Below are 7,050 nucleotides of genomic sequence, written 5' to 3'. Positions count from 1 at the left end.
TAACCCTCCATCTTTCCACGCATCATCATCCTCTTCATTGAGAGACCCCTTCAGCCCACGTCACCAGCTGCCCCTCCCTCTCGAGTTCGTGTCTTAGTCTACCCCCTTTAGCTTTAGGAAAGTGGACCGTTGTCCCCTTAGAGCGAGGAACCCGTCTCGCGTCTTAGCTAAAATCGTTCATCTTGCCAAGTGGCAAGCATCCAGGCTCTCACCTTCTCGACCTAACCCACTTGGTCCTAACCCCGCTAGACCTTGACTAAACCTAGCCTAGTCAACTTCTTCTAGGTCTTGACCCAAGTTGACTGAACCCGACCTGACCTAGCCTAGTAGGAACTCGGTCAAACCCGAGCCATCTTAGGTTGAACCCAGTTGACTCGAGCTTACCTCGAGTGTCCCATTGACCAGACTCAACCGAGCTCACTTGTGATCTCTTCTCTTCTCCAACCAGATCGCTAAGTCCTAACTTCCGAGCCTTGCTTCCTCTTCTACCTCTCTGCTTAGCCCACCTAGTAGGTAGGTTAACCCACCTTCCGCACCTAAACTCTGCTTCCTCTAGCCTACCCGAGCCCTTAACCTCACTTCACTTAACCAGCCTACCCGTAGAGCCCCGCCCGTCCAAGCTAACCCGACCTTAGTTAGGGACCAGGAACAGCCGGAGACGCTAGCCGCTCGCTAGCCGTCCTCGGTCAGCTCCTCGGCCACCCGCGCCGTCGTCGGCATCCTCTGCCGACACCCGTGGCCGAGCCACTTCCAGTGCCAGGTAGGTAGGCACTGCCGCAAGGCTTTCGCCCCCCTCGGCCGCACCGCATCTCGTAGGCGCATCATAGACGACAAGCGGTCGTCTGCACCTTCCGAAAGCTCCGTGGTTCCCCGTCTGCACCAGAGGCGACAGGAGGCCGCGCATCCAGCTCGACGCTCGGCAGCATGTGGCTGCCCCGTCTGTGCTCGGCCGCGTCATCTGTCTGACTACAGACGACAGTGAACCGCAGTCCCGGCCGACGTTCTGCTCGACTGTCCTCACCCAGCAGCAAGCATCCGTCTCGGCTGCTTACTCGCAGGCTCGTCTCCGACAGTAGGCGGCTACCCACGGTAGTACATCGTCAGTCCGTCCGACAGCAGGAGGCTGTCCAGGCCGCGCGCTTCACGCCAGCTCGTAAGCTGCAATACCCGGGGTCTAGGCAATTCTGCCCCGTGGTCTCTCGGCATAGTCAAGGCAGCGCCTTGGCCGGTAACGCTCTCCAGCCCTTGTAGATTCGGGGAGGGTGTTAATTCTGCTTTTGCATTAGGAATTCATCTAGTTTGTTTAATTTGCTGTTTTAGCCAAGGCTTCGGCCAAGCTCCTCTCTGTGGCACCTCGAGGGCCCTATTGCCCGAGACACGGTCGCAAGGAGCAGACCTAGCCATTTGCTTTTGTTGGGTGTGGTTTGTTCGTTAGAGGGGTTTGCATGGTTTGGAATGGTTTGTGAGTGAGTTGAGAGTAATCTTGTATCGCTCGCGATTGTACTAGCCTGTAACCCTTGTAGTGGTCTGTAGTAGGTTATTCCGTAGTTAGGTTTGGGAACTTAACCTCTTTGTACCTTGTCCTAGGGATTTTGCGCCGGGATTTGTCCGGCCGGGTAGATTGTTTGTATTAATTTTACTTAGGGATTTTTGGTTTTTAGGAAGTACTCAAGTCGGTCTTGGCAGTAGGAGCGTCTTGGTTAGGAAATTCTGGCCTAGTCGGGACGAGGCCTAACAGGCGCTTCCCAACGGCCGCCTTCACGCCGGCATAGCCATGCGGACAAGCGGAACTTGGGAGGCGCATAATGTTGAAACGCGAGATAGATTCTCGATCAAACCAAACCGTCGTCGTACAACCGATAAAAACAAGCAAGAAGCAAACAACAAAGGCAACGGGGATCCGTCAAACCGAGCATCAATCTCCTATGCAGGTGATTTGGGCGATCGCTCCCGGGTAAAAGGGGCTAACGCGAAAATCACCTAGTCTACCATAAATGTTCCAGACCATTCGTGAATCCACTTGTGTACCTGATCCGGTCCCAAAGGACACCGCAGGCGCTGTCGGGGAACAGCGAGCACTGCAGGCCGAGGGCCAGGCAGGGAAGGACACGTTGCATAGCACCTACCAAACAAAGGCCTTGACAGCAGTCGGAGGCCGAGAAGAAGGCAGTCGCACCGCGTGGACTACAAACGGCCCAGGCAAAACCGGACGCAGGAGAAGCTGAAAAGACAGCTACGGAAGCACGCGAAACCAAGAAAAAATGGCCGCTCGCAGTGAAGAAAGGGCACACGAGGGACGGCAGCAAGGTCGAAGGGTGTCAAGTCTGTCGATCCGAGCTGGTGGTTAACCTATAGGTGATTTGGGCGATGGCTCCCCCGTAAAAAGGGCCAACGCGAAAATCACTTGGTCTACCATAAATATTAAATATTTTTGAAATATCGCGCGAATTCGCTTTCTGTATCTGTTACGAGCCAAATTTATACTAGGTCCGTTTGGACCAAACCTAGGACCAAGGTAGGTCCAGCAGGGCTCGTGAAGGCTGAAAATGACTTGACCAGCCTAGATAGATCGTCTCAAGAGGTTAAAGAGCAGCTTGGAGTTATTGCAGTGGGCGGAGCGGGCGGAGCAACAACGGCCAAGTGCAAGAGATACAAGGTCAAACCTCAGAAGCGGTCATGATCCAAGTTTGGGACTCACCCGACTAGATTGGTCTGAACCTATACGGAGTCCTAGAACCTAGATCAAACGGAGTAAGCCTAGGCTGAACCTAGGCAAATCGGGATGAGCCTACCCAAGCTCATCCACGCGCCCAAGAGGAAACGGATCCTAGATCCGTGGGTTTACAATTCTTTGGACGGGTAGCGTCCACTTTAATTCAGATTTGGATTTCTTTAGTATTAGATTTGAATCATGTAAAAAAACCGGTTCGGATTGTGAACCGAGTCACTTAGGGTAGTATATAAGTTTTCGCTTCTTTGTAAATCATTATGCTATTGAATATTGAAGAAAGAGAATGTGTTGATTGGGGTGTTGGGCGCAAGGCCCTTTGTCTCTCTCGTCTTTTCTGGCTCACCCCTCTCCCGCGGTGGTCTCTCTCGTTGCCTTACACTCTCTTCTTCCTTTTTGACGTCTCCTTGCCCCATGGCGTTTTCCTACTCGTCCTCAAGGTAAATCTCGGTCCTTTGTCATTTTCTTTGTGACGTTTTTCTTCTCTTTGTCGTTTCCTAGGTGATTCGACATTGCTTTCTCCCTCTGGTCATCCGAAGGTCTCTCTTCCTTCCCCACCCTTGTTTTCTTGTCTTCCTCCTTCCTATCGACCGACGGCTTAAGGCTAAGAACCACGAAGTAGCTCCGGCGAAGGCGCGGCTCCTTAGACCACGAATACTCCCCACGGCATGCTAGTGGATTCGGTACCTTCCTTCCAAAAAACCAGAAGGTTGAGAGGCTGATCCATCACCGGGATGATTGAAGAAGGATGGACAACGTTCATCTTCAAAAAGGACTAAAAGCGAGGTTAGTACTTTGGGATTTCTTGTTGGAAATAGGTTGTCGTTGGGAGCATTCTAGAGGTGATTTTCTAGTTCGTTCTAAGACTGGTTCACGGTGCCAAACCCGTGAGTTAGTTCTGGAATTCCAGCGGAAAAGCCACCCTTAGAATCTCTCTTACGAGGCCTAGATCCGATCTATAATCTCTTGGTGCAAATCTGGAAGAATCAAGGAACCGACGGTGAAGAAGAGTATACAAATATTGATCGGTTTCAAAAGAACTCCACCAGCAAGAACAGCAAGAAAAATACGTGAAGTATGGTGGTTTAGAGAGTGATCACGGCAGAAAAACATTGTCAAGGTGATCGCCAAAAGAAAAGGAGTCATTTCGGTTCATTTGGTGAAAATCGGAGTTTTTGTAACAACGATTGAGCCTTGGCCGGAATAGTCCTAGCTTCGGTGACCGCTGCACTCTTTCCGGTCACCCTGAGTTTTCCGACGACAAGGACAGAATTACGCTCCAGTGGATTCGAATTCCTAACTAGCTTGTGGGGGTATTTTGGTCATTCTTGGAGGAGCGCACTAGGGCCTTCAACCCTAGCCGCCGGTGCTTCATCGCACTTTCCTTACCATCGGCTTCAATTTTGGTAAGTCTTCTTCTTTCTTTTGTTGTGTTAATCCTAGCCCTTAGTTGTGCCACGTGTCGCCCATCCAAGAGCCTTCTTCTTTTGTGTCGACCTACCCTCTTGATTTTATTTCCATCGTAGCCACTTGCCTTATCTTCTAGATATCGCATGATTCCACCTTCCCTTGTTTTTAGCTAAGTAGCTTGCCACCTCGTCCTTACCCAAACCGTCCCACCCCTTTTTCACGCATAATTCCCTAAGCACCTGGCCACCTCGTGCTTATCTCATTATCACTTCCCTAAACCGTGTAACCCCTTCCTCCCATCTTGCGAGCCACCTCCTTCCCCATGGGACCCACACGGTTCCACATGGCAAAGCCTTAGGAATTTCCTTTAGCTATCTTCTCCTCCTTTCCCTCTCGGTTGCTACAGCTCACCCCTTCCACAACCGAACCCCACCTTCTCCTCCAATTCTTGCCACGTGCTCTAATCTCCCTTCCTTGTGAGGTTACGAGAGATTCAAGTGGGCCCAAGCCCAAATCACTCTCCCTTCTTCGTGCGATCCTCCTTCCTTATTCTAAGGAAATTTTGGATTTCTTTTCCTCCTCGCTATCTCTCTTAGCGATTCTCTTGATTGTGAAGATCTCCCTTGGCGCCACCTTAGGTAACCTCCACCTGGTCCCTACCCCCAGCCCGTTAGGAAATCTGCTTGCGCCACCTCACCTCTCTTCATTAGGCAACCCCCTCAATCGAGTCCTTGTCTTAACCCGACCGTTGCCCCTTGCCTTAACTAGATTAGGAAACCACTACCATTTTTGAATTACTTCCTCGTAGCTAGAACTCCATCGTGTCATCTTCTGGACTCCCCTCAGCCACGAGCCTCCTTTCCTTATTTGTGGAAAGTAGCCACGGTCAAAAGGCAATCAAGTCAACACTTGCCAAAGACCAAACCCACTTTGTACGGCTAGACCCAAGCCGCCCTTTTCTTCCGCACCCACTTTCTCTCTCTTGAGTCTTGACTTGATCCGAGTCAACCCGTTTACAATTGAGCCTAAGCCTAGTCCAAGTCAACCCTTCCAACATCCAAACCCAAATCTGGTCTTAGTCAACCCGAGCTTTGACCTAGCCCAGCCAGCCTTAGATGGATTCACTTGTAGTTAGGTCTCCTTGAGTTCTAGACCGAACTCTTATCCTTAGCTAGGTTCTCCAAGGTTCTAGACCGAACCTTTCCCCTTGGTTAGCTTAGTCGGCGCTTCTTCTTGGCCAGACCAGCCAAGCCCGAACCAACTTCTAGCTTGCCTCTCACGCCATCTCCCCCCTTAGGAAAACCTCTTTGTGTGACCTTGTCCTAATCCGTCACTTTTCCTCTTGTCTTAGACGATTTAGGGAATTTACACCGCCACCCATCCTTGTTCCTCTCTAGCCAACCTAGACGACTTGAGCCTACCTCGAGTGCCTCTCTTGACCTTCTAGCCCGGACTCATCAGCTTGGTCTAGTAGCAGCCACCTTCTAGTCGACCCTAACTCTCTCTCGGTCTTCATTGACCTTGACACGAGCTTAGGCTCGCTTGTCCCAAGTTTCCTCCCTTAGCCTCCCTTGTAGTTAGGCGACCCCAAATCCTTACCTAATTCCATGGACTAAGCCTACCCCGACCCTTAACCCCCTTTGACTAGACCGAACCTCCTATAGAGTCCAGTCCAACCAAGCCCAACCCGAGCCTTAGATAAGTCGAGGTTTGTCCGGGTTCTTCCTTGAACCCGCCAGTTCTTGAAGGCTCTCCCCTCACTCAAAGGGATCCTTCCAGCAGTAGTAAGCTCTTACTACCACCTTGCGCACGGCCAGGAGGGCCATTTCCAGCAGCTGTCCGGCATCCTTTCCTGATGAGCGTGAAGACCATCGGCACCGAATCTACTTCCTAGCGCGGGCGTCCATCGCTGCCATCTTCAGCCGGCTCCTTTCCCTCCTTGCTGCTGTATTGCCCGAGGATTGGAATTCTCCTCGTGGCCCTTGCTGATCATATCCAAGCCCCAGCTTGGAAGGTATAACCCCCATTCCCCTATAGACACGAGGGCAGGGCGCTTTATTATTGTATTTGCTTTTCAGCCCGGCTACGGCCATTGTTGGCTTAAGTGGTACCTCGACGACCCTTGGCTTAGACACGACCACGGGCCGACCAGCCTCCTAGGGAATTTGGGTGTGGTTTGTACGCTCTAGGATGATGGTTTGCATGGTTTGCATGGTTTGTTTTGAGTGAGTTGTGAGTGTGATCTTGTATCGCGAACGATTGTAAAGCCTCACATCCCTCGTAGTTATTGTAGTAGGTTTTGCTTAGTTAGGTTTTTGGGATTACCCTTCCGTGTATTCACGTCCTATTGGGTTTGCGCCGGGGTCCTGTCCGACCGGGTAGTTCATTTGTATATTTTGTTTAGGTTTTTGATTTAGGCTCACCTCAGGAGATCTTGGATTTAGGACTCGAGACTAGGTTCGACGATTCTAGTCCGGCCAGGGTTCCGGGTCCTAACAGTATCCCTAGTGTTCCCGACACTGTCCGCGAGCAGCGGAAGACCGGGCACAGGAGGGACTACAGCAGCCGATTGATGCAAATGATCTCCCATACATGTGATTTGGGCGACGGCTCCCGGGTAGAAGGGGCTAACGCGAAAATCACTTGGTCTACCATAAGTATTTTTGAAGTACGAATCCGCCTTGTGTATCCCTAGTATTCCGAGCACTTTCCGCAAGCAGCGGAAGACCGGGCACAAGAGGGACTACAGCAAGGTCCATCGAGCCGAGCAAATGTTTCACCAGCCCCCCCCCCCTCCGACGAACCTCACAGGTGCTTTGGGCGATCGCTCTCGGGTAATACGGGCTAACACGAAAATCACCTGGCCTACCACAAATCTTATTTTTCGGAAATCCACCTTTGGTCGGGCACAT

The sequence above is a fragment of the Nymphaea colorata genome, unplaced genomic scaffold, assembly GCF_008831285.2.
Source record: "Nymphaea colorata isolate Beijing-Zhang1983 unplaced genomic scaffold, ASM883128v2 scaffold0225, whole genome shotgun sequence".
In the NCBI taxonomy this organism is placed as follows: Eukaryota; Viridiplantae; Streptophyta; class Magnoliopsida; order Nymphaeales; family Nymphaeaceae; genus Nymphaea; species Nymphaea colorata.
This window is presented reverse-complemented; position numbering follows the sequence as displayed.